Raw genomic sequence first — 27,599 nt, 5'->3', positions numbered from 1 at the left:
GGCTAGGGGAGACATGAGCGGAGCCAGTCAGCGCCCAGGGCCAACTGCTCGACCGGCCTGGCTGCTGAGTGCTGAGTGCAGAGTCCTCTGTGGAGGGAGGGTGCTGGGCGCCGAGTCCTCCGTGCCTGTACCCAGGTGCTGGGCGCTGAGTCCTCCGTGCCTGTACCAAAACCGTCCCCGAGTGCTGGGCGCTGAGGCCTCTGTGGATCTTCCCTCATCTGTCATTCTTTACCCTATTTTTAAAATCATTTGCGCCATTTAAAATCATTCTCGCTATTTTTTAAATTATTGGAGCTATTTTTTAAATTCTTTCCCCCATTTCGTAAATTATGTTTCCTAGGTTTAAATGACCTTACCCAATGTTTAACGATTTTCCCAATTTTTAAAATTATTTTCCCTAGGACTTACATGATTTTTCCTATCTCTTAATGATTCTCACTATGTTTTAAGGATTTTACCTATGTCTTAAATGATATTCCCGGATTGATAATTATTTTCCCCATTTTTAAAATGATATTCCCTATGTTTAATTCTTTTCCCTATTTCTTAAATTATTTTCCCAATTTTTAAAATCATCTTCCCTGATGTTTAATGATTTTCCCCAGGTCCTAAAGGATATCCCCAATCTTTTAATTATTTTCCCTATGTTTCAAATTATTTTCCCTAGGTTCCCAATCATCTTCCCTGATGTTTAATGATTTTCCCCATCTCTGAAGTGATTTTGGCCATTCTAAAAATGATTGGACCCATGTTAAAAGGATTCTCCCTAGGTTTCATTATTTTCCCTATTTTTAAAAATATTTTCCCTAGGTTCCCAATCACCTTCCCTGTTTGTTAATGAGTAGCCCCATGTCTTAAATGATATTCCCTATTTTTTAATTATTTTCCCAATTTTGTCAATGACTTACCCTATGTTTCAAATCACCTTCCCTGATGTTTAATGATTTTCCCCATATCTGAAATTATTTTCGCCATGCTAAAAACGATTTGAGCCATTTTAAAATGATTCTTCCTCTTTTTAAAATCCCTTTCCCTATTTCTTAAGTGATCTTCCCTCATTTTTAGTGATTTTCACCATCTCTTAAATTGTTTTCTCTATTTTTAAAATTATTTTTGCCATTTTAAAAGGATTCTCCCCATGTCTGAAATGATTTTCGCCATGTTAAAAATGATTTGAGCCTTTTTAAAAATGATTCTCCCTCTTCTGTCATGATTTTGGGAATTTTTAAAATGCTTTTCCCTATTTCTTAGATGATCTTCCCTCCTTTTTAATGATGTTTACCTATTTCCATCACACTAAGGCCTGACATAGGACTCCAGGCCTTCATGGTTTCCTTCAGAGACTTTATTCAATCAAAGGGAGCTTTCCATGAAGTAAACATTTAATGTTCTGTGAGGAACAAGACCGAGTCTCAGGGGCTGTCTGTCCATTTCTGGTCAGGCTGACGTCCAGGGAGGCCGGCAGGCAGCCTGTGTGTGGAAGCTGCTGCCCGGGGGTCTGCAGAGCCAGTGTGTGCTGTTCCCCAGGCTGGCAGGCAGGCAGGTGCTGGGTGCTGAGTCCTCTCTGCTGAGTGCTGGGTGCTGGGTGCTGTGGGCCAAGTCCTCCATTCAGATGGCTGGGTGCTGGGTGCTGAGTCCTCCGGGCAGAATAACGACTGCTGGCTGCAGAGGAGTGAGTGTCTGTGGATGGAAAAGAAATCAGTGGCTCTGTCCAGGTCCCTGTCAGGTTTTAAAACAGCCAGTCAGAGGAGAATGTGCCCATGACCTGACTCAGTGCTGGGTGCTGGGTGCTGGGTGCTGGGTGCTGAGTCCTCCGTCCAGATGGCTGGGTGCTGTGGCTGGAACTTTGAAGAGGTCTCTGAAATCGTGAGAAAGCAGCTTTTATGAGGGACATGGATCTGAGTTCTGGGTCAGGAGACAGAATCCCCAGCTCTGCAGTGACTGCAGCCCCGCCCGTCTGCTCTCTCTCACACAGACACAGACACAGACACACCCCCTGCCGGGTCCCTGGCTGCTCTTCTCCCCCCCACCCGCCCAGGTCTCTTTTGCCAAATCGTCAGCCCGCTATAGCCTATAAGTCCCGGAAATTCGAAGGTGGCTGTCAGCAGCTCGAGCCGTGGCTCAGAGCGGTAGGAGCGCCTAACGCTGAGTGCCTGGTGCCAAGGTCGCAGGTTGGAATCCCGCTTGCGCCTGTTGCCAGGCATATAGACGTGATCCATCTATATGTGGAAACGATAGTGACGTTGGCATATCCGATATTAATAATCGGAAAAAAAAAAAAAAAAAAAAAAAAAAAAAAAAAGTTTTGACAGGGGTTCCCCATACTTTTAAAAATTTTTACGGACAGGACCCTTATGTGTGGGTCCTGTTGCGTGCGGGTGAGCGAGGCAGACAAGGCAATCGTTTTATTTCAAGAGCAGGTTGAGACAGACAGTGAGAAATCTCAGGAACGACGAGTCTCTGGCACTCACACGGGCTGATTTGTGCAGTCAGTCTCTCCGGGTCCCGGCGGGCGCTGTCCAACACGGATCTCTCGGGGCTGCCGCGTCTGCCTGGAGACGACAAGAGCAGGGCTCGGTGAGCGACGGGGAAGCCGGGGCTCGCGGCTGTCGGCTCCCACGGGGGCGGGGGAGTCAGCGATCCTCCGCCTGCCGCCCACAGACGCACGGGATCCCCGTTTTTCCCCGATTTTCCCCGTTTTTCCCGTCTGTGTCTCCCGCTCTCCCGCTCCCTCCCCGGCTCGCTCCCCGGACCCGCGCGCGCGCGCTCCCGCCGCACCGACCTCTCTGTCCTTCCCTTCCGTCCTCACGATCGCTTCCCACGAGCCCCACCGCGGCCAATGTCGCCAATGTCGCCGAGTTCGCCCCGACTTCTCCCACACGGACTTCAAGCATGGCGGCCGGCTCCCTCCAGGCCCGAGCGCGGGAAACGGGCGGCCGCCGCGGAGGCTCATGGGAGACGTAGTCCGCCGCGCTGCCGGCTCAGAGTCCGCAGCCGGCGTCCGGACCCGCCCTAGAAGCGGCGGCTGGGAGCCCTGGCTCGGCCTGAGCCCTAGCCCCGCCCGCGCGAACCCTAACTGCCGGGAACCCTAGCTCGGCCTGAGCCCTAGCCCCGCGCGAACCCTAGGTCCCGGGAACCCTAGCTCGGCCTGAGCCCTAGCTGCGCCCCAACCCTAGCCCCGCGCGAACCCTAGGTCCCGGGAACCCTAGCTGCGCCCCAACCCTAGCCCCGCGCGAACCCTAGCTCCGCCTGAGCCCTAGCTGCGCCCCAACCCTAGCCCACAGCGAACCCTAGCTCCGCCTGAGCCCTAGCTGCGCCCCAACCCTAGCCCACAGCGAACCCTAAGTCCTGCCAACCCTAGCTCCGCCCGAGCCCTAGCTGCGCCCCAACCCTAGCCCACAGCGAACCCTAAGTCCTGCCAACCCTAGCTCCGCCCGAGCCCTAGCTGCGCCCCAACCCTAGCCCACAGCGAACCCTAAGTCCTGCCAACCCTACTCTCTGTCTGGGTCTTCTCGGTCTCTCTGTGTGGGGGACACATTGGCTCCCTGGGTGTGTGTGGGGCCCGGGAGGGAGGGCGGGGAGAAGCTATCAGTGTCCTCTGAACCCTCTGTACCAGAGCTGGCCCGGTGGCTCAGTGGGCTAAGCCACCCTCTTTTTGATCCCGAGGACCCGGGTTCGAGTCCTGGGTCCTACTGTTTTGCTTGAGACTGGTAGGTCGGGGAGAGGTTATCAGCGTCCTCTGACCTCTACACAGTATGCCTGGCCTGGTGGCTCAGTGGGCTAAGCCACCCTCCTTTTGTCCCCGAGGACCCGGGTTCAAGACCTGGGTCCTACTGTTTTGCTTGAGACTGGTAGGTCGGGGAGAGGTTATCAGCGTCCTCTGACCACTACACAGTATGTCTGGCCTGGTGGCTCAGTGGGCTAAGCCACCCTCCTTTTGTCCCCGAGGACCCGGGGACAAAAGTTTTTCCGAGGACCCCGTTTTTCCCCGTTGTTTTTCCCCGATTTTCCCCGGCTCCCGTCTGTGTCCCCCGCTCCCTCCCCGGCTCGCTCCCCGGACCCGCGCGCGCGCGCTCCCGCCGCACCGACCTCTCTGTCCTTCCCTTCCGTCCTCACGATCGCTTCCCACGAGCCCCACCGCGGCCAATTTCGCCAATTTCGCCGAGTTCCCCCCGACTTCTCCCACACGGACTTCAAGCATGGCGGCCGGCTCCCGCCAGGCCCGAGCGCGGGAAACGGGCGGCCGCCGCGGAGGCTCATGGGAGACGTAGTCCGCCGCGCTGCCGGCTCAGAGTCCGCAGCCAGCGTCCGGACCCGCCCTAGAAGCGGCGGCTGGGAACCCTGGCTCGGCCTGAGCCCTAGCCCCGCCCGCGCGAACCCTAACTGCCGGGAACCCTAGCTCGGCCTGATCCCTAGCCCCGCGCGAACCCTAGGTCCCGCGAACCCTAGCTCCGCCTGAGCCCTAGCTGCGCCCCAACCCTAGCCCCGCGCGAACCCTAGCTCCGCCTGAGCCCTAGCTGCGCCCCAACCCTAGCTCCGCGCGAACCCTAGCTCCGCCTGAGCCCTAGCTGCGCCCCAACCCTAGCCCACAGCGAACCCTAGCTCCGCGCGAACCCTAACCGGGACCCAACCCTAGCCCACAGCGAACCCTAGGTCCCGGGAACCCTAGCCCCGCGGGAACCCTAGCCCCGCGCGAACCCTAGCTCCGCCTGAGCCCTAGCTGCGCCCCAACCCTAGCCCCGCGCGAACCCTAGCTCCGCGCGAAACCTAGCTCCGCCTGAGCCCTAGCTGCGCCCCAACCCTAGCCCACAGCGAACCCTAGCTCCGCCTGAGCCCTAGCTGCGCCCCAACCCTAGCCCACAGCGAACCCTAGGTCCTGCCAACCCTACTCTCTGTCTGGGTCTTCTCGGTCTCTCTGTGTGGGGGACACATTGGCTCCCTGGGTGTGTGGGGCCCGGGAGGGAGGGCGGGGAGAAGCTATCAGTGTCCTCTGAACCATGTACAGTAAAGCTGGCCCGGTGGCTCAGTGGGTTCAGTACCCCTTCTTTTGATCCCGAGGACCCGGGTTCGAGTCCCTAGTTTTGCTTGGCTGGGAGGTCGGGGAGAGGTTATCAGCGTCCTCTGACACTTACACAGTAGAGCAGGCCCGGTGGCTCAGTGGGTTAAGTAACCTACTTTTTGGTCCCAGGGACCCGGGTTCGAGACCTGGGTCCTACTGTTTTGCTTGAGACTGGTAGGTCGGGGAGAGGTTATCAGAGTCCTCTGACCTCTCTACAGTAGAGCAGGCCTGGTGGCTCAGTGGGTTAAGTAACCTACTTTTTGGTCCCAGGGACCCGGGTTCGAGTCCCGGGTCCTACTGTTTTGCTTGAGACTGGTAGGTCGGGGAGAGGTTATCAGTGTCCTCTGACCTCTCTACAGTATGCCTGGCCCGGTGGCTCAGTGGGTTAAGCTACCTTTCTTTTGGTCCCAGGGACCCGGGTTCGAGACCCGGGTCCTACTGTTTTGCTTGAGACTGGTAGGTCGGGGAGAGGTTATCAGTGTCCTCTGACCTCTCTACAGTATGCCTGGCCCGGTGGCTCAGTGGTCTAAGCCAACACTTATTTTGATCCCAAGATCCCGGGTTCGAGACCCGGGTCCCATCTATTTTACTGGTCTGGGAGTGAGACACTGAGAGTTATCAGTGCCCACTGAACAACACTAACCAGAGCTGAGTCTGTGGCTCAGTGGGTTAAGTAACCTAGTTTTTGATTCTGAGGACCCGGGTTCGAGTCCCGGGTCCCATCTATTTTGCTGGTCTGGGAATGACACACTGAGAGCTATCAGTGCCCACTGAACAACACTAACCAGAGCTACCCGGTGGCTCAGTGGTGTAAATAATCCACTTTTTGATCCTGAGGACCCGGGTTCGAGACCCGGGTCCCATCTATTTTGCTAGTCTGGGAGTCAGACACTGAGAGCTATCAGTGCCCACTGAACAACAGTAACTAGAGCTGAGCCGGTGGCTCAGTGGTCTAAGCCACCACTTATTTTGATCCTGAGGACCCGGGTTCGAGACCCAGGTGCCATCAATTTTACTGGTCTGGGAGTGAGACACTGAGAGCTATCAGTGCCCACTGAACAACACTACCTAGTACTCACGTGGTGGCTTAGTGGTTTAAGTAGCCCACTTTTTGAACCCGGGGACCCGGGTTCGAGACCCGGGTCCCATCTATTTTGCTGGTCTGGGAGTGAGACACTGAGAGCTATCAGTGCCCACTGAACAACACTACCTAGTACTCACGTGGTGGCTCAGTGGGTTAAATAACCCTCTTTTTGGTCCTGAGGACCCGGGTTCGAGACCCGGGTCCCCTGCCTTTTAGGCCGCTGGGACAGAGCTGAAAGCTAAGAACGCCAGCTGCAGGCTGCTCCCCACCTAAGCTGCGGTGGCTCTACCGGCTAGCACCCCTCTTTTTAGATCCAGAGGACCTGGGTTCGAATCCCAAGCCTCCTGCCTTTTAGGCTGCTGGGGCCGAGATAAAAGCTAAGAACGCCAGCTGCAGGCTGCTCTCCATCCAGGCCGCGGTGGCTCTGCCGGCTAGCAGCCCTTCTTTTTGGTCCTGAGGAACCGGGTTCGAAGCGCAGATCGAGTGAAAACAAGGCAACTTTATTAGAGGAGTCAGTGGAAAAATCACGAAAATCCCGAATCTCTCCCACTCACACACTGCAAAAATCCCGAAAATCCCGAATCTCTCCCACTCACACACAGGAAAAATCCCAAAAATCCCGAATCTCTCCCACTCACACACTGGAAAAAGCCCGAAAATCCCGAATCTCTCCCACTCACACACTCTCTCACGTCTCTCCCGGGTCCCCAGGCTGTCCACGTGGCGACCGGGATCCTGGAAGAGAAGAAGGGGGAACGGAGAATGAGCCAAAAGCCGGGGCCGAGCGTGGAGAGAGACAAAGGGGGACGATCGGGACCCGCCGGGGCCACCACGTGGGCGCCCGGGATCCAGGCTTCCCCAGTCCCGGCTCCGGTTCCGTTCTCGCTGCTCCCGCGGGGCGGCCGGGCGGCCGGGCTCCACGTGTCCGCCTGGAAGAGAAGAGTGGGGAAAGTGCAGTAAATGTCCCGGGATCCAGGCTCCGGTTCCGTTCTCGCTGCTCGGCCGGGCTCCACGTGTCCGCCTGGAAGAGAAAAGTGGGGAAAGTGCAGTAAATGTCCCGGGATCCAGGCTCCGCTTCCGTTCTCGCTGCTCCCGCGGCTTGGCTGGGCGGCCGGGCTCCACGTGTCCGCCTGGAAGAGAAGAGTGGGGAAAATCCAATAAATGACCGGGAATCCGGGCTCCGCTGCCCCACCCCGGAGCTAGAAATCCCGCCTGCTCGCCCGCCCGCCCGCCCGCGTGCGCTCCCCGTCCCGGGTCTGCACGCCGCAGCGTCTCTGTCCCCGTCTCCCACACACACGCGCGCGCAGGCAGGCACATGGCCGCCCGCCGCCCCGGCTCCCCTCGCACACGCCCTGCCCGCCCGCCCGCCGGCGGCAGATCCGGCCCCCTTCCCCCGCCCGCCCAGTTAATTCCGTTTCCGGCCTCCGCCGCGCCGCTCCCGGGGCCCCGGTCCCGGCGGGCGTCCCCGCCGCCCCTCCCACCGCTCCCGGCCGCCGGCCGCCGCCCCTCCCCCCGCCCCCGGGCGCCGGCGCCCGCGCGGCCCCGCTCCGCTCCGCTCTGCTCGCCACGCCCGCGGGGCGGGGTCCCGGGCTCGGCTCGGCTCGGCCGCCCGGGGGCGGGGGGCGGGGCCGCCGCGGCAGGCCGGGCGCGCGGATTCCCTAATCGGCCCCAACGCGGCGTCTCTGAGCGCCAAAGCCGAGTTTTTCCCGAGTTTTCTCAGTTTCCCCGGACTACCAAGATGGCCGCCGCGGGCCCAGCCCAGGACTACAGACGGGCGGGGCCCCGGACCGGCGTCCTCTGCGGCGGGGGGGGGGGGGGTCCGCGCTGACGTCAGCCCTGTCCCCCTCCCTCCCTCCCTCCCTCCCGGTGTCCGTTAGCGCGGGCACAGCCCTGTCTGACACACACACAGGACTCAGCACTCAGCACTAACCACTGAGCACTCAGGCCTCAGCCCTCAGTACTTAGCACTAACCACTGAGCACTTAGGACTCAGCCCTCAGTACTTAGCACTCACCACTTAGCACTGAGGACTCAGCACTCAGCACTGAGCCCTTCACCCTCAGCACTCAGCAGCACTAACCACTTGGCAGGCAGCCGTCCATACTTAGCACTCTCTCACACACACACAGGACTCAGCACTCAGCACTGACCACTGAGCCGTCTGCACACGGAGTCTGCTGGTCCTCTGCGCTGGGTGCTGGGTCCTCTGTGCTGGCTTCCTCAGGGTCTCAGCACTCAGGCCTCAGGAGTCAGCCTATAGGACTTAGCACTCAGCACTCATGACTTGGACTGAGCACTCAGCACTCAGCCCCCAGCACTCAGCTAGAGTGCTAGAAACCTAGAAACTCAGGTTTCTAATGGCAGCTGCTCTGTCCCCTCAGCTCCTAGGTCTGTTTCACTGGCTCCCCTGGTGTGGATTTCATGTTGGGAGTGGGTATCTACCTAAAAAAAGATGGTCCACATCCTTGACCACGTCCTGGACAGACCCTCACCCCTTATTTTCAAATGCAGGAATTTTTAAGAATTTTTAAAAATGAGAAACGCAGCCCTGGCAGATCTGGCAGCTGCTCTCCCCTCACAGCTCCTAGGTCTGTTTCACTGCCTCCCCTGGTCTTGATTTCATGTTGGTAGCGGGTATCTACCTAAAAAAAGATGGTCCAGACCCTTGACCACGTCCTGGAGCGACCCTCACGCCTTAGTTTCAACGACAGGAATTTTTAGGAATTTTTGAAAATTAGAGACGCAGGCCATGCAGGCCTGGCAGTTGCTCTGTCCCCCCAGTTCCTAGGTCTGTTTAAGGGCCTCCCCTGGTGTGGATTTCACATTGGGAGCGGGTATCTACCTAAAAAAAGATTGTCCAGACCCTTGACCACGTCCTGGAGGGACCCCCAGCCCTTATTTTCAAATCAGGACTTTTTAAGAATTTTTTAAAAATTAGAAACGCAGATCCGCAGCAGCCCTGGCTGATCTGGCAGCTGCTCTACCCTCAGCCTCTAGGCCTGTTTTAAAGCCTATCCTGGTCTTGATGTCATGCTGGGAGTGGGTATCTATGTCAAAAAAGATTGTCCAGACCCTTGACCACGTCCTGGAGGGACCCAGACCCCTTATTTTCAAAACAGGAATTTTTAAGAATTTTTTAAAAATGAGGAACGCAGATCTGCAGGCCTGGCAGCTGCTGTCTCCCCACAGCTCCTAGGTCTGTTTAAGGGCCTCCCCTGCTCTGGATTTCATGTCGGGAGCGGGTATCTACCTAAAAAAAGATTCTCCAGTTCCTTGACCACATCCTGGACAGACTCTCACCCCTTATTTTCAAAGACAGGAATTTTTAGGAATTTTTAAAAATGAGAAAGGCGGACCGGCAGGCCTTCCCTGCCCCTCCCCCTCCCGCCGGGCGGATTCCAAGCCGAGGTCGCTGCCCCGCCGCCGCCCTGGGCTGACAAAGGAAATGTTAATGGCTGAGGCAGCCTGCGGCCGGCCTCGCTGACAGGCAGAGGCTGACAGGCTGAGGCCTGGGTGTCTGCGTTTTAAAAATCCAAAAAATACAGAACCGTGGATCATTTTCAAGTTCAGCAGGGACCCAGGGCTTTTTATTTCATTTAATGTAATTTTATTTTAGGAAATAGCAGTCTCCCTGAGGGTGGGGAAGGGCAGGACAGGGTCCCAGGGCTTTTAATACATTTAATTTCATTTTATTTTATGGAATCGCGGTCTCCCTGAAGGCCGGGAAGGGCCGGGGACCCCGTGTCCGTGTCTGTGAGTGTGTGTCTGTGCTTGTGAGACGTTCACCACGCCAGCCTGTGGGATTTTATAGGAAAAATCCGGGCCTGGCAGCGTGCCCAGGCGTCTGCAGACGGAGTCTGCTGGTCCCTGGTCCTCCCCGGGCCTCTCTCTGGATGCTGAGAGCTGGGTGCAGAGTCCTCTGGGCTGGGTGCTGGGTGCTGGGTCCTCTAGCTCGCTTGCTCAGGGTCTCCAGGCTGGGTAGCCAGCCAGGGTGGCCTGTCCTCTTCCCCATCCGTCCACGAAGGAGGAGGAGAGGTCTCTGTCCATCCATCGATCTAGCTATGGGCTCTTCCTGGAAGGAGTTCTGGTAGAACTTAGCCCTCAGCACTCAGGACTCAGTGCTCACCCCTTAGAAATCAGCACTTAGCACTCAGCACATAGCACTCAGCAGTCAGGACTCAGTGCTCACCCCTTAGAAATCAGCACTTAGCACTCAGCACTCAAGACTCAGGCCTCAGCACTCAGTACTTAGCACTAACCACTTAGCACTCAGCACTGAGCCCTTCACCCTCAGCACTCAGCAGCACTAACCGCTTGGCAGGCAGCCGTCCATACTTAGCACTCTCTCACACACACACAGGACTCAGCACTCAGCACTGACCACTGAGCCGTCTGCACACTGAGTCTGCTGGTCCTCTGGGCTGGGTGCTGGGTCCTCTGTGCTGGCTTCCTCAGGGCCTCAGCACTCAGGCCTCAGCACTCAGCCTATAGGACTTAGCACTCAGCACTGATGACTTGGACTGAGCACTCAGCACTCAGCCTATAGGACTTAGCACTCAGCACTTATGACTTGGACTGAGCACTCAGCACTCAGGACTCCACACTTGGCACACAGCTGATTTCATTTTCTAAGCACACTCTTATTTCATTTTATTTCATGAAGTAGCGGCCTCTCTGAGGGCAGGGCAGGGCAGGGCAGGGCAGGTTTGTCCCCCTGGTTCATTCTCTCCACGGACCCCGACCTCGAGAGAACCTCACCCTCCTTTTCCAAGCGCCAGGGATTTTTAAACATTTTTTAAACCATGAGAAACGCCGAGCTGCAGGCGTTTCCCGGCCCCCTCCCAGCAGGCAGATGCCAAGCCGCTGCCGCCGCCGCCTCTGGCTCGCCAAGGGCAGGTTTGGGAGGGGGTCTCTCTCTGTAAAAAGATGCTCCAGTGCCTTGACCACGTCCTGGAGCGACCCCCACCCCTGATTTTCAAACACAGGAATTTTAAAAAATTTTTAAACATGAGACACGCCGATCCGCAGGCGTTTCCCTGCCCCTCCCCCCGGGCCGATCCCAAGCCGCTGCCGCCGCCTCTCGGTGACAAAGGCGATGCTAATGGCGGCTGCGGCCTGAGGCCGGCGTGGCTGACGGGCGGGGGCTGACAGGCTGGGGTCTGCGTTTGAAACATCCAAACCTCCACCACCGCCGTGGATCGTGTCCCGGTTCCTCGCGGGATCTTTGGATCCGTTTGAAAACTCCCCTCGGGGCGGCCGGGCCTCCCTCCCTCCCCCCTAGAGCGCGCCCTCTGGTGGAGCTGGCGGGGACCCGCACCTCCCCTGCCTGGAAAGACAGGGCCGGAGGAGGAGTTGGGAGAGACCGGGGATCCCCCAGGTCCCAACACGGACTTTATGTCCTGTCTGAGGACGCTTTCATTCTGAAAAGGAAGCGCTCGGTCTCTGTGGGGTCCTCTGGCTGCTCTGGGCTCCCGAATGCGGGGCCTCAGGCCTCCGTTTAAGCTGCAGCCCCCACCCGAGTGAGCAGGGCAAGCAGGGACTAGGGGCTTTAATTTCATTTCATTTCATTTAATTGAATTTTCTCTCAGGGTGGGGAAGTCAGGGAACCTCGTGTCTGTGTCTGTGCTGGGGAGACGTTCCCCTGCCTTCCCTGCCTGAGAATCCCTCCCCTGGATTTTCTTTATCTCTCTGGTCCCCGAGAGAGCCGTCCAGACCCTCAGGACAGCTGCCCCCCACCTCACAGACAGCCCTGCCAGGATCCCCCGGGGCCCTCTGTGCTCAGCCGAGGTCCCTTCATGGGTCAACCGGCTGCTTTATTTCCCAACACGGCTTTTATTTCTCAATAAATACTCAATATTTCTCAATAAATACGTGTGTGTGTGTGTGTGTGAAGAGGGCACGCGGGGCAGCCTCTCCCCGGCCGTCCCCAGCCGTGCCCGGCGGACTCGGAGGCTCCCGCTCCCCCGCCGGCCCGCGCGGAGCCAGGCAGCGCTGCCCGGGATCGCTGGGGTCCGCGGCGCGCACCCGGGTGCCAGGGCCGCCCCGCGCGGCTGCGTGTGGGTCCGCGGGCGAGGGGACGGGAGAGAGAGAAGCCGTGGTCCGCGGACCGCTGGCGCTGCCGCCCGAGTCCCCAGCCTGAGCCTGCAGCCCCCAGCACCCAGCCTCCCCCACGTATCCCTCAGTCCCTAGCGCTCAGCGCTCAGCATCTATTGGGGGGACTCAGCACCCAGCACTGAGCACCCAGCCTCCCCCACGTATCCCTCAGTCCCTAGCGCTCAGCGCTCAGCATCTATTGGGGGGACTCAGCACCCAGCACTGAGCACTCAGCCTCCCCCACGTATCCCTCAGTCCCTAGCGCTCAGCGCTCAGCATCTCTTCGGGGGACTCAGCACCCAGCACTGAGCACTCAGCCTCCCCCACGTATCCCTCAGTCCCTAGCGCTCAGCGCTCAGCATGTCTTCGGGGGACTCAGCACCCAGCACTCAGCCAGGACTGAGCACTCAGCACCCAGATGGCTCCACGGAAGACTTTGCACCTGGCATTCGGTGCAGCACCCGGCACTCAGCATCCCCCACGTATCCCTCAGCACCTAGCAGTCAGAGCTCAGCATCTTCCTGGGGGACTCAGCACCCAGCACGCAGCACCCAGCATCCTCCACGAAAGACCCCTGGCACTCAGAGTTCAGTATCTTATGGGGGGACTCAGCACCTAGCACTCAGCGCTCAGCATCTTCCTGGGGGAGTCAGCCATCAGCACCCGGCATCCTCCATGGAAGACCCCTGGCACTCAGAGTTCAGCATCTTATTGTGGGACTCGGCACCCAGCACGCAGCCTCCTCCACGGAGGACTCGGCACCTAGCACTCAGAGCTCAGCATCTTCTCGGGGGGGGACTCAACTCAGCAGCCAGCACCCAGCAAGGACTCAGCACCAAACACCCAGCACTCAGCACCTAGCACTTATTTATTGTATTTTATGGATTGACTTATCCCTTAGTACTCAGCACCCAGCACTCAGCATCCCCCACGTATCCCTCAGTCCCTAGCCCTCAGCGCTCAGCATCTCTGCGGGGGACTCAGCACCCAACACTCAGCCAGGACTCGGCCCTCAGCACCCCGATGGCTCCCTGGAAGGCTCTGCACCTGGCATTCAGAGCTCAGTCTTTCTTGGGGGGCTCAGCACCCAGCACAAGCACTCAGCAGCATCGTGCAGAGAAGCCTCAGCACCCAGCAGCCTCTGCCCTGCAGCTCCGTGTCCGCCCGTCCCGGGCCCACAGACCGCGCCCGCCGCGCTCTCTCCCCCTCCTCCGCCCGCCCCGAGCCCGCGATGAACCCCACTCTCTCAGGAGAAGGAGGAGACGGGAATCCCCCCCCCACCCCGGGCCCCCGCGGTCCCTCCCTCCCGTCCCCCCGTTCCCGTCCTAGACACGGGGTCCCCGGCGGGCGCCCGGTGGAGGGAGCGGAGCTGGGACTCAGTCCTCAGGGTGGAGGAGCTGGCAGGGCATCGCGGGGCAGGGACCCAGCGCTTTTATTTCATGTCATAGAATTTTCTCGGATGACATTGCGGTCTCTCCCTGAGGGCGGGGAAGGGCAGAGCAGGGCTCCAGCGCTTTTCATACATTTCATTTCATTTTAGTCTATGACATAGCGGTCTCTCCCTGAGGGCAGGGAAGGGACCCAGGGCTTTTCATAAATATCATTTCATTTTATTCTATGGAATCGCGGTCTCCCCGAAGGCCGGGAAGGGCCGGGGACCCCGTGTCCGCGTCTGTGAGTGTGTGAGTCTGCGCCTGTGAGACGTTCACCACGCCAGCCTGTGGGATTTTTAGGAGACATCCGGGCCTGGCAGCCAGCCTGCCCAGGCGTCTGCAGACGGAGTCTGCCGCTCCCTGGTGTCCCCCGGGCCTCGCTCTGGAGGCTGAGAGCTGGGTGCCGGGTCCTCTGGGCCGGGTGCCGGGTCCTCTCGCTGGCTGTCTCGGGGTCTCCAGGCTGGGTAGCCAGCCAGGGCGGCCTGCCTGTCCTCTTCCCCATCCGTCCACGAAGGAGGAGGAGGGGTCTCTGTCCATCCATCTCTCTAACCGTGGGCTAGATACCTCTATCGAGATGTCTATGGGCTTAGTTCTGGTAGAACGTAGCCCTCAGCACTCGAGACTCAGCACTCAGCACCTAGCACTAACCACTGAGCCGTCTGCACCGAGCCCTTCACCCTCAGCCCTCAGCAGCACCCACCACCTAGCGGGCAGCAGGCAGTCCTTGGCCCTCCTACCCAGGACTCAGCCCTCAGCCCCGACCCCTCAGCCCTGAGCGCTAACCACTGAGCCGTCTGCAGGCTGAGTCTGCCGGTCCCTGGGGTGCCCTGGGCCTTTCTCTGGGTGCTGGGTCCCCTGGACTGGGTGCTGGGTCCTCTGGGCTGGCTTCCTCGGGGTCTCCAGGCTGGGTAGCCGGCCTGAAGTGGACGTCCCTAGCGCTTCAAGCTCAGCCCTCAGCACTCAGCCCTCAGCACTCAGCACTTGGCGGGCAGCAGTCCGTCCTTGGCACTCGTAGACAGGACTCAGCACCCAGGACCGGGCCCTTCACCCTCAGCACTCAGCACTCACCACTTAGCGGTCATCCTTCCGTCCTTGGCCCTCCTACTCAGGCCTCGGCACTCAGGACTCAGCCCATAGGACTTAGCCCTCAGCCCTGAGCAGTCAGCCATCGGCACTTATGGCTGAGACTGAGCACTCAGCACTCAGGCCTCAGCACTCTGCCCTTCTCTGGCAGCCCCCATCCTATCTTGGGGACCTCTGCCTGTGGCTCAGCCCCCTCCCAGGGATCCACCCGGTTCCTCTGGACACAGACACACACCCTCAGCACTGAGCACTTTTGACTTGGACTGAGCACTCAGCACTCAGCACCCAGCACTGAGCCCTTCTCTGGAGGCTGAGGGCTGGGTGCTGAGTCCCTGGGGGCCTCTGCCTGTGGCTCAGCCCCCCTCCCTCCCTCCCAGAGATGCACCCGGGTCCTCTGGACACTCACACACTCACACTCACACACACACACTCACACTCACACTCACACACACTCACACACACACACACACTCACACACTCACACTCACACTCACACTCACACAGGCTGCCCGGCGTCTGTGCCCAGGTGCTGGCTTGCTCAGGGTCTCAGGGCCGGGTCGCCAGCCAGGGTCAGGCCTTCTCCAGCGGTTCTGGTAGAAGCACCACTCTGCCTGGCAGCCATCGGGTCCTCCTGCCTGGGCTTCTAGGGGTCATGGAGGTGCTGGATAGATAGCCGGGCAGGGCAGGGCCCCAGGGATTTAATGGAATATTATTTAATTTTATTTTATGAAGTAACAAACAGCCTCTCTGAGGGCAGGGCAGGGCCCCAGGGCTTGTCTTTCATTTTATTTCATTTTATTGTACGAACTAGCAGCCTCTCTGAGGGCAGGGCAGGGTCCCAGAGCTTGTCTTTTATTTTATTTAATTTTATTATATGAACTAGCAGCCTCTCTGAGGGCAGGACAGGGTCCCAGAGCTTGTATTTAATTTTATTTCATTTATTTTATGAAGTAGCAGCCTCTCTGAGGGCAAGGCAGGGTCCCAGAGCTTGTATTTAATTTTATTTAATTTTATTATATGAACTAGCAGCCTCTCTGAGGGCAGGGCAGGGTCCCAGAGCTTGTATTTCATTTTATTTCATTTATTTTATGAACTAGCAGCCTCTCTGAGGGCAGGGAAGGGCAGGGCCAGGACCCAGGGCGTTTTATGAAATTCCATTAAATTTAATGTGATGAACTCGGGGTCTGTCTGAGGGCAGGGAAGGGGGCTGAGTCTCCCGGGCCGGCTTCTGGGTGCCGGGTCCTCTCTGCTGAGGGCTGTTGGGGGGGACAGGAATTTTTTGAAGAATTTTTTAAACACGAGCACCGCGGATCGGCCGCCTGTCCGCTCCCCTCCCCCTCCCGCCAGGCGGATCCCCAACCCCCGCCGCCGCCGCCGCCGCCCCTCGCTCCCCCAGGCGACGGGGATGGGTGCGGCCGGCCGGCTGAGGCCCCGCCGCGGGGCCGCGTGGATCCATCTCCCCACGACAGAGCCGTGGAGCGTCTCCACGTTCCATCCCTGGATGTTTAACCAGTTTGAAAAATCCCCCCCCCTCCCCCTCCGCGCTCCCCTCGGTCGGGGCGGCCGGCCGGCCTCGCCCTCTGGTGGGGATGTCGGGGAACCGCACCTCGCCCGGCTGGACGGGCAGAGCCAGAGCAGGGGTTGGGGGACCTGGGGCCTCCCCGGTGTCCACACACCGACTCTCTCCTTCTTCTCCTGTCTAGGACACTGGATTCCGTGACGTTCTCTGTCCTCTGGCTTCTCTGGGCTCCCGAACGAGGGGCCTGAGGCCTCCGTCTAGAGCTGCTGCAGCCCACAGAGGAGGGAGCAGGGCAGGCGGGGACCCTGGGATTTCCTTTCATTTCATTTCATTTTATCTCATGGCAGTGAAGTCAGGGAACCTCGTGTCTGTGTCTGTGTGGGTGAGACGTTCACCAGCCTTCCAGGCCTAAGACTAACTAAAAGATCTTTATTCATCTAGGTGATCCAGGAGATACTCCTAGATCTCTGGCCAGGGGAGGCTTGGGGCCTGTCTCCTCAGCACCCAGCACTCCACACCTAGCAATCCTTTATTTTATTTTATGGATCGACTTAGCACTCAGCACTCAGCACCTAGCACTTATTTCTTTTATTTGATTTATTGTTAGGATGGATGGAGCACTTAGTACTCAGCACCCAGCAAGGACTCAGCCCCAAGCACCCAGCACTCAGCAGCAGCTGGGTCCAGGCAGCCAGCAGCAGAGGATCTCTGGGAATCTGCAGTCAGCTTTCTAGGATTTGGGGTCTCAGGACGAGTTTAGCCTCCTGAACAGGGTCTGGCCCTGTCCCTCCTGTCTCTACCATGGGGACCACGTTCAGGAACCTCAGCTCGGGGAGGATTCTGCCCTGAAATCATGGTTTGGGTTGGAGGTCTCTGAGGGCAGCTGCTCTGTCCCCTCAGCTCCTAGGCCTGTTTAAGCGGCTCCCCTGGTCTGGATTTAATTGTGGTCGTGGGTATCTATGTCAAAAAAGATTCTCCAGACCCTTGACCACGTCCTGGAGCGACCCCCACCCCTTATTTTCAAAACAGGAATTTTTAAGAATTTTTTAAAAATTAGAAACGCGGATCCGCAGCAGCCCTGGCTGATCTGGCAGCTGCTCTACCCTCAGCCTCTAGGCCTGTTTTAAAGACTATCCTGGTCTTGATTTCATGCTGGGAGTGGATATCTATGTCAAAAAAGATTCTCCAGACCCTTGACCACGTCCTGGACCGACCCTCACCCCTTCATTTCAAAGACAGGAATTTTTAAGAATTTTTAAAAATGAGGAACGCAGATCTGCAGGCCTGGCAGCTGCTGTCTCCCCACAGCTCCTAGGCCTGTTTAAGGGCCTCCCCTGGTGTGGATTTCACGTTGGTCGTGGGTATCTACCTAAAAAAAGATTCTCCAGACCCTTGACTACGTCCTGGAGCGACCCTCACGCCTTAGTTTCAACGACAGGAATTTTTAGGAATTTTTGAAAATTAGAGACGCAGCCCTGCAGGCCTGGCAGCCGCTCTCCCTCCACAGCTCCTAGGCCTGTTTCACTGCCTCCCCTGCTCTGGATTTCATGTCGGGAGTGGGTATCTACGTCAAAAAAGATTCTCCAGACCCTTGACCACGTCCTGGAGCGACCCTCACCCCTGATTTTCAAACACGGGAATTTTTAGGAATTTTCAAAAATGAGAAAGGCGGACCGGCCGCTCTCCCCTGCCCCTCCCCCTCCCGCCGGGCGGATCCCAAGCCGAGGTCGCTGAGCCGCCGCCGCCCCGGGCCGACAAAGGAAATGGTAATGGCTGAGGCAGCCTGCGGCCGGCCTCGCTGACGGGCAGAGGCTGACAGGCTGAGGCCCGCGGGTGGGTCTGCGTGTTCAAAATCTAGAAAAAACACCACCGTTGATCATGTCCACGTCCATCGTGGGATTTTTCACCAGTTTTCAAAATCCCCTCTGCGCTCCCATCGGGAGACAGAGCCAGAGAAGGGGTGGGGAGACATGGGGTCCCCGAAATCTCTCCAAATCATTGACTTTCATGTTGAAAAGGAAGTCCTCTGTCTCTTTGGGGTCCTCTGGCTTCTGAATGCTGGGCCTCAGGGCCTCAGTGTCTGGCTGCAGCCCACACCTGAGTGAGCAGGGCAGGCAGGGACCCGGGGATTTCATTTAATTTAATTTAATTTAATTTAATTTAATTTAATTTTCTCTCTGGGCTGGGAAGTCAGGGAACCTCGTGGCTGTGCTGGGGAGACGTTCACCAGCCCTCCCTGCCTGAGAATCCCTCCCATGTGGTTTTTTAGAGAGATCTGGTCCAGGAGATAGCCACACAGACCATCAGGATTATCCCATCAGGACCACACAGACATCCACTATTTTGGAGGAGTAGACACGAAAAGGAACCCACTTTCTGTCTGGAGGGGGGCCTGTCTCTGCTCTCTAGGTCCCCAGGACTCCTGGATCTCTGGCCAGGGGAGGCTGGGGGCCTCTGTCTCTTCTGGGATTGGCTTTGATTTCTGAGCTGGGGTCTGGTCCGGGAAGGGTCTGGAGAGGAGAAGGGTCCTCTAGACACAGAAATCCGGACGGCAGAGCGGGGAAGGCGGCAGCTGAGGGTGCAGGGAGACGGACGGGGCCGGACAGCGGCCCCCCACGTCCCAGGCAGCTCCTCCGGGAGCCCCCGGGGCCCTCTGTGCTCAGCCCAGGTCCCTGGAGAGGACCCCACCGGCCGCGGGATCTCCAAGAACAGCTTTTCTGTCTCCCTCCATCCACCGTCTTTCTACATAAAATCCGTTTCACGTCTCCCTGCAGACCGAGTCTTCCATCAGGAGTCCCAGGAATCCCTGCAGGCCCTGCTCCTTCAGGGAGAACACGGAGGGCCCTGCCTGTCTGTCTGTCTGGGTCCAGGCTGCCAGCAGCAGAGGATCTCTGGGAATCTGCAGTCAGCTCTCTAGGTTTCTGGGTCTCAGGACGAGTTTAGCCTCCTCCAAAGAGTCTGGCCGGGTCCCAGGAGCACGAGTTTAGCCTTATTTTCAAAGACAGGAATTTTTAGGAATTTTTGAAAATCACAGACGCAGATCTGCAGGCCTGGCAGCTGCTCTCCCTCCACAGCTCCTAGGCCTGTTTCAGGGCCTCCCCTGCTCTGGATTTCATGTGGGTCGTGGGTCTCTACCTAAAAAAAGATTCTCCAGACCCTTGACCACGTCCTGGACAGACCCTCACCCCTGAGTTTCAAAGACAGGAATTTTTAAGAATTTTTGAAAATTAGAAACGCAGACCGGCAGGCCTGGCAGCTGCTCTGTCCCCCCAGCTCCTAGGCCTGTTTAAGGGCCTCCCCTGCTCTGGATTTCACGTTGGTAGCGGGTATCTACCTAAAAAAAGATTCTCCAGTTCCTTGACCACGTCCTTGACAGACCCTCACCCCTTATTTTCAAATGCAGGAATTTTTAAGAATTTTTAAAAATGAGGAACGCAGATCTGCAGGCCTGGCAGCTGCTGTCTCCCCACAGCTCCTAGGCCTGTTTCCCTGGCTCCCCTGGTCTGGATTTCATGTTGGTAGCGGGTATCTACCTAAAAAAAGATTGTCCAGACCCTTGACCACGTCCTGGACAGACCCTCACCCCTTAGTTTCAACGACAGGAATTTTTAAGAATTTTTAAAAATGAGAAACGCAGATCCGCAGTAGGCCTGGCAGACCTGGCAGCTGCTCTACCCTCAGCACCTAGGCCTCTTTCACTGACTCTCCTGGTCTTGATTTCCTTGTGGTCGTGGGTATCTATGTCAAAAAAGATTCTCCAGACCCTTGACCACGTCCTGGAGCGACCCTCACGCCTTAGTTTCAACGACAGGAATTTTTAGGAATTTTTAAATATTAGAGACGCAGCCCTGTAGCCCTGGCAGCTGCTCTGTCCAACAGCTCCTAGGTCTGTTTCAGGGCCTCCCCTGGTCTGGATGTCACGTTGGTAGCGGGTATCTACCTCAAAAAAGATTCTCCAGATCCTTGACCACGTCCTGGAGCGACCCCCAGCCCTGATTTTCAAATCAGGTATTTTTAAGAATTTTTTAAACATGAGAAACACGGGTCTGCAGGCGTTTCCTTCCCTGCCCCCTCCCCCCGGGCAGATTACAAGCCGCCGCCGCCTCTCGGTGACAAAGGAAATGGTAATGGCTGAGGCAGCCTGCGGCCGGCCTCGCTGACGGGCAGAGGCTGACAGGCTGAGGCCCGCGGAGCTGCGTTCGAAAAATCCACACATCCACCACCGTGGATCACGTCCACGTTCATCATGTTTCATCCGTTTCATTCATGTCTAAGGACACTTTCATTTTAAAGAGGAAGTGGTCTGTCTTCTTGGGTCCTCTGGCTTCTCCGGGCTCCCGAATGCGGGGCCTCAGGCCTCCGTGTAAGCTGCCGTCCCCACCCGAGCGAGCAGGGCAGGCGGGGACCCCGGGAGGTCATTTCACGTCATCGAATGTCCTCTCTCTCTCGGCGGGGACGCCGGGGACCCTCGTGTCTGTGCCGGGGAGACGTCCCCCAGCCTGCCCGGCCTGAGAATCCCTCCCGCACCCGGATGTTTTTATAGCCGTGAGATCCTCCTGGATCTCTGGCCAGGGGAGGCCGGGGGCCCCGTCTCCTCCGAGTCTGGCTGGGATGTCTGAGCCGGGGTCCGGTCTAGGCAGGGGTCTGGCGAGGAGAAGAAGGGTCCTCTGCACACAGACATCCAGACGGCAGAGCGGGGAAGGGAGCGGCTGTGGGGAGACAGACAGACAGACAGACAGACAGACAGCCAGAGCCGGAGAGCTGTCCCCCAGATCACCACGGCTCCTCCAGGACCCCCCCAGGCCCCTCTGGGCTCCGCCCTCGAGGTCCCTTCCCGGGAAGCCAGAACGTGGACAAACCCCTGGCCTGGCCCGTGGTGTCCCGTCGCTGGGACCAGAGTGCCTGGGAGTCTGTGGGGAGAGGAAGACGATGGATTGTTCTCCATGAGTTTTTTTCAAGGCGTCTCTGCTAGGACCGGGACTCGGGGGATCTGAAGGGCTGTTGGTCTCTCTCTGTGTTTTGGCCTCTCTCACTGACTGCCTCATGAGGAGTCCTTATTCCCTCATGAGGAGTCACTATTCCCTCATTAGGAGTCATTATCCCATCATTAGGAGTCATGATTCCCTCATGAGGACTCATTATTCCCTCATGAGGCCCCTCATTCAGCAATCCCTGCAGGCCCTGTCCCTTCAGGGAGAAAATCAAGGGCCTGCCGGCCTCTCTGTGTGCAGGCAGGGAGCCAGCAGCCCGGGAGCTCTGGGAATCTGCAGTCAGCTCTCTAGGATTCTGGGTCTCAGGAGCCCTGTCGCCTCCTCCAAAGGGTCTGGCCCTGTCCCTCCTGTCTCTCCCCCGGGGGACCACGTTCAGGAACCTCAGCGCGGGGAGGATTCGGCCCTGACATCACGGTTTGGGTCGGAGGTCTCTGAGGGCAGCTGCTCTGTCCCCTCAGCCTGTTTAAGCGGCTCCCCTGGTCTTGATGTCATGGTGGTCGTGGGTCTCTATGTCAAAAAAGATTCTCCAGACCCTTGACCACGTCCTGGAGGGACCCCCACCCCTTATTTTCAAAACAGGAATTTTTAAGAATTTTTTAAACATTAGAAACGCAGATCCGCAGCAGCCCTGGCTGATCTGGCAGCTGCTCTAATCTCAGCATCTAGGCCTCTTTCACTGACTCCCCTGGCTTTGATGTCATGCTGGGAGTGGGTCTCTCTCTGTAAAAAGATTCTCCAGACCCTTGACCACGTCCTGGAGGGACCCAGACCCCTTATTTTCAAAGCAGGAATTTTTAAGAATTTTTAAAAATTAGAAACGCGGATCCGCAGCAGGCCTGGCTGACCTGGCAGCTGCTCTAATCTCAGCATCTAGGCCTCTTTCACTGACTCCCCTGGTCTGGATGTCATGTTGGGAGCGGGTCTCTCTCTGTAAAAAGATTCTCCAGTCCCTTGACCACGTCCTGGAGCGACCCTCACCCCTTATTTTCCAAACAGGAATTTTTAAGAATTTTTTAAAAATGAGAAACACAGGTCTGCAGGCGTTTCCTTCCCTGCCCCCTCCCCCCGGGCAGATTCCAAGCCGCCGCCGCCTCTCGGTGACAAAGGCGATGCTAATGGCGTGGCTGCCGGGCGGGGGCTGACAGGCTGAGGCCAGCGGGGCTGCGTCTTAAAAATCCAAACATCCACCACCGTGGATCGTGTCCAAGTTCATCGCGGGATGTTTCATCCGTTTGAAAACCCCCCTCGGGGCGGCCGGCCTCCCGCTCCCCCCCCAGAACCGCGCTCGCTCCCTCTGGTGGAGTTTTCCGAGATCAGCACCTCGCCCGGCTGGACAGAGCCAGAGAAGGAAGGGGTGCAGAGCGTGGGTGCTGAGTGCTAAGTCCTCTGTGGAGGGTGCTGGGCGCTGAGTCCGTCCCCAGGTGCTGGGCGCTGAGTCCTCTGTCCCCTCACCATGTTGAAAATGATATTCCCCATCGCTTCAATGATCTTTCCTATTTTTAAACAACCTTCCTTCACGGTTCACTCTTTTCCCTATGTTTAAAATGATTTGGCCCATGTTGAAAAGGATAGGCCCCATGTCTTCAATGACGTTTCCTATGTATCCATGATCTTCCCTCAGGTTTCATGATTTTCCCTTTTTTTAAAAATTATTTTCGCCATTTGACAAACGAGTGGCCACATGTTAAAAGGATTCTACCTATGTTTAATGATTTTCTCTATGTTTTAAATTCTGTTCCCCACCTCTGAAATGATGTTCCCTATTTTTAAATGATCTTCCCTCGTGTTTCACTCTTTTTCCTATTTTTAAAATCATTGTCCCTATTTTTAAAATCATGTTCGCCATTTTAAAAACGATTGGCCCCCTTTTAAAAGGATTCTCCCTGCTCTTAATTATATTCCCTAGTTTTAAGATCATTTTCCCTATTTTCAAAATAATTTTCGCCATTTTAAAAATGATTGGCCACGTTTTAACATGATTCTACCCATTTTTAAGGATTTCCTCTATGTTTAAAATTCTTTTCCCTCTTTCTCAAATTATTTTCCCTCTTTTTAAAATTATTTCTGCCATTCTAAACATCATGGACCCCATTTAAAAATCATGGGCCCCATGTTAAAAGGATTCTCCCTGTTCTTACTTATTTTCCCTATTTTTAAAATCATTTTGCCTATTTTAAAAATCATCTTCGCCATTTTAAAATGATTCTCCCTGCTCTTAATCATTTTCCCGATTTTTAAAATCATGTTTCACATTTTAAAAACGATTGGCCCCATTTTAAAATGACTCTCCCTGCTCTTCATTATTTTCCCGATGTTTAAAATTATTTTCCCTAATTTTAAAATCATTTTAGCCAATTAAAAAATGATTGGCCCCATGTTAAAATGATTCTCCCTATTTTTCAATGATTGTGGCTATTTTTAAAATTCTTTTCCCCAGTTCTTACGTGATCTTCCCTCATTTTTCAAGATTTTTCCCGATTTCAATCACCCTAAGGCCTGAGGGAGGGCTTAGGCCAGGGCAGGCAGGCAGGGCAGGGGCCTGGGGATCGGATTCCCTTTCCCCCTGTGTCTGTCTGTCTGTGCTCGTGAGGGAGGGGTCGGGCGCCGTCCAAGCCCGGGGGATTTTATGAAAAATCCTGGCGTCTGCAGAGCGTGGCTGGGTGCTGAGTGCTGAGTCCTCTGCGCAGGGAGGGTGCTGGGCGCTGAGTCGTCTCTGACTGTCCCCAAACCGCCCCTGAGTGCTGGGCGCTGAGTCGTCTGTGGCCTCTCCCCAAAGCCTGCCTGAGTGCTGGGCACTCAGTCCTCCGTGCCTGTCCCCAAACCGCCCCTGAGTGCTGGGCGCTGAGTCGTCTGTGACCTCTCCCCAAAGCCTGCCTGAGTGCTGGGCGCTGAGACCTCCGTGCCTGTACACAAACCATCCCCGGGTGCTGGGCGCTCAGTCCTCCGTGCCTGTACCAAAACCGCCCCTGAGTGCTGGGCGCTGAGTCCTCCGTCCCCGTCCCCAGGTGCCCTGTGCGGGCTCCTCCGTCGCCCTCCCCTCCGCCCAGCCCTGCCGCGGTCCGGGGTTCGAGGTCCCAAACCCCGCCGAGGCCGCTGAAGGGGACAACTGGTCGACCTGCGTGGTTGCTGAGTGCTGAGTGCTGAGTCCTCTGTGGAGGGAGGGTGCTGGGCGCTGAGTCCTCCGTCCCCGTCCCCAGGTGCCCTGTGCTGGCTCCTCCGTCGCCCTCCCCTCCGCCCAGCCCCGCCGCGGTCCGGGGTTCGAGGCCCCAAACCCCGCCGAGGCCGCTGAACGGGACAACTGGTCGACCTCGCTGCTATGGGAGAAATGAACGGAGCCAGTCAGCGCCCAGGGCCAACTGCTCGACCGGCCTGGCTGCTGAGTGCTGAGTGCTGAGTCCTCCGTGGAGGGAGGGTGCTGGGCGCTGAGTCCTCCGTGCCTGTACCAAAACCGTCCCCGGGTGCTGGGCGCTGAGTCCCCCGTCCCCGTCCCCAGGTGCCCTGTGCGGGCTCCTCCGTCGCCCTCCCCTCCGCCCAGCCCCGCCGGGGGCCGGGGTTCGAGGCCCCAAACCCCGCCGAGGCCGCTGAACGGGACAACTGGTCGACCTCGCTGCTTCTGGGCTATGGGAGACATGAGCGGAGCCAGTCAGCGCCCAGGGCCAACGGCTCGACCGGCCTGGCTGCTGAGTGCTGAGTGCTGAGTCCTCCGTGGAGGGAGGGTGCTGGGCGCCGAGTCCTCCGTGCCTGTACCCAGGTGCTGGGCGCTGAGTCCTCCGTGCCTGTACCAAAACCGTCCCCGAGTGCTGGGCGCTGAGGCCTCTGTGGATCTTCCCTCATCTGTCATTCTTTTCCCTATTTTTAAAATCATTTGCGCCATTTAAAATCATTCTCGCTATTTTTTAAATTATTGGAGCTATTTTTTAAATTCTTTCCCCCATTTCGTAAATTATGTTTCCTAGGTTTAATTGACCTTACCCAATGTTTAACGATTTTCCCAATTTTTAAAATTATTTTCCCTAGGACTTACATGATTTTTCCTATCTCTTAATGATTCTCACTATGTTTTAAGGATTTTACCTATGTCTTAAATGATATTCCCGGATTGATAATTATTTTCCCCATTTTTAAAATGATATTCCCTATGTTTAATTCTTTTCCCTATTTCTTAAATTATTTTCCCAATTTTTAAAATCATCTTCCCTGATGTTTAATGATTTTCCCCATGTCCTAAAGGATATCCCCTATCTTTTAATTCTTTTCCCTATGTTTCAAATTATTTTCCCTAGGTTCCCAATCACCTTCCCTGATGTTTAATGGTTTTCCCCATTTCTGAAGTGATTTTGGCCATTCTAAAAATGATTGGACCCTTGTTAAAAGGATTCTCCCTAGGTTTCATTATTTTCCCTATTTTTAAAAATAGTTTCCCTAGGTTCCCAATCACCTTCCCTGATTTTGAATGATTCTCCCCATGTCTTAAATGATAGTCCCTATTTTTTAATTATTTTCCCAATTTTGTCAATGACTTACCCTATGTTTCAAATCACCTTCCCTGATGTTTAATGACTTTCCCCATGTCTGAAATGATGTTCGCCATGCTAAAAACGATTTGAGCCATTTTAAAATGATTCTTCCTCTTTTTAAATTCCTTTCCCTATTTCTTAAGTGATCTTCCCTCATTTTTAATGACTTTCACCATCTCTTAAATTGTTTTCTCTATGTTTAAAATTATTTTTGCCATTTTAAAAGGATTCTCCCCATGTCTGAAATGATTTTCGCCATGTTAAAAATGATTTGAGCCTTTTTAAAAATGATTCTCCCTCTTCTTTCATGATTTTGGGTCTTTTTTAAATGCTTTTCCCTAGTTCTTAAGTGATCTTCCCTCCTTTTTTTAATGATTTTTACCCATTTCCATCACCCTCAGGCCTGACATAGGACTCCAGGCCTTCATGGTTTCCTTCAGAGACTTTATTCAATCAAAGGGAGCTTTCCATGAAGTAAACATTTAATGTTCTGTGAGGAACAAGACCGAGTCTCAGGGGCTGCCTGTTCATTTCTGGTCAGGCTGACGTCCAGGGAGGCCGGCAGGCAGCCTGTGTGTGGAAGCCGCTGCCCGGGGGTCTGCAGAGCCAGTGTGTGTGCTGTTCCCCAGGCAGGCAGGTGCTGGGGAAGAGGTCTCTGAAATCGTGAGAAAGCACCTTTTATGAGGGAAATGGATCAGAGTTCTGGGCAATGAGACAAATTCCCACCTCCCCAGCAGCCCTGCCCGACTGCTCTCTCTCTCTCACACACACACACACACAGACACACCCCCTGCCGGGTCCCTGGCTGCTCTTCTCCCCCCCACCCGCCCAGGTCTCTTTTGCCAAATCGTCAGCCCGCTTTAGTCTATAAATCTCGGAAATTCGAAGGTGGCTGTCAGCAGCTCGAGCCGTGGCTCAGAGCGGTAGGAGCGCCTAACGCTGAGTGCCTGGTGCCAAGGTCGCAGGTTGGAATCCCGCCTGTGCCTGTTGCTAGGCGTATCGATCGATCTCTATGCGGAATCGATAGTGAAATTGGCGATTATGGCATTAATAATCGGAAAAAAAAAAAAAAAAAAAAAAAAAAAAAAAAAAAAAAAAAAAAAAAGTTTTGACAGGGGTTCCCCTCACTTTTAAAATTTTTTCGAACAGGACCCTTATGGCTGGGTCCTGTTGCGTGCAGGTGAGCGAGGCAGACAAGGCAATCGTTTTATTTCAAGAGCAGGTTGAGACAGACAGTGAGAAATCTCAGGAACGACGAGTCTCTGGCACTCACTCACACTGGCTGATTTGTGCAGTCAGTCTCTCCGGGTCCCGGGCGCTGTCCAACACGGATCTCTCGGGGCTGCCGCGTCTGCCTGGGAGACAAGAGCGGGGCTCGGTGAGCGACGGGGAAGCCGGGGCGCGCGGCTGTCGGCTCCCACGGGGGCGGGGGACTCAGCGATCCTCCGCCTGCCGCCCACAGACGCACGGGATCCCCGTTTTGCCCCGTTGTTTTTCCACGATTTTCCCCGGCTCCCGTCTGCGTCTCCCGCTCCCTCCCCGGCTCGCTCCCCGGACCCGCGCGCGCGCGCTCCCGCCGCACCTACCTCTCTGGCCTTCCCTTCCGTCCTCACGATCGCTTCCCACGAGCCCCACCGCGGCGAATTTCGCCAATTTCACCAGGTTCCCCCCGACTTCTCCCACACGGACTTCAAGCATGGCGGCCGGCTCCCGCCAGGCCCGAGCGCGGGAAACGGGCGGCCGCCGCGGAGGCTCATGGGAGACGTAGTCCGCCGCGCTGCCGGCTCAGAGTCCGCAGCCGGCGTCCGGACCCGCCCTAG

The 27,599-nt window shown here is 56.4% G+C and overlaps 1 protein-coding gene and 1 long non-coding RNA gene across 5 annotated transcripts in view; both read right to left on the bottom strand.

Annotated features, from left to right (window-relative positions):
- Nucleotides 1-27,599, bottom strand: part of LOC148117559 (uncharacterized) — a 114,807-nt gene that overhangs the window by 62,235 nt on the left and 24,973 nt on the right. The window lies entirely within an intron of this gene.
- On the bottom strand, nt 1,328-27,599 carry LOC148117560 (uncharacterized). 4 transcript variants are annotated; one of them, XR_015737060.1, is made up of 4 exons: nt 27,362-27,599; nt 27,057-27,134; nt 1,766-1,858; nt 1,328-1,680 (listed from the first exon to the last, which is right to left on the bottom strand). It is a non-coding gene; the product is annotated as an uncharacterized LOC148117560 (long non-coding RNA). The 4 variants fall into 4 exon arrangements; XR_015737059.1 differs by having other exon boundaries at nt 1,328-1,858; XR_015737062.1 differs by having other exon boundaries at nt 1,328-1,858; nt 27,366-27,599.

Source organism: Myodes glareolus, chromosome X (genome assembly GCF_982192425.1).
Source record: "Myodes glareolus chromosome X, mMyoGla1.1, whole genome shotgun sequence".
Classification (NCBI taxonomy): Eukaryota; Metazoa; Chordata; class Mammalia; order Rodentia; family Cricetidae; genus Myodes; species Myodes glareolus.
Note: the sequence above shows the minus strand (reverse complement) of the source record. Positions and strands in the feature narration are given on the sequence as shown.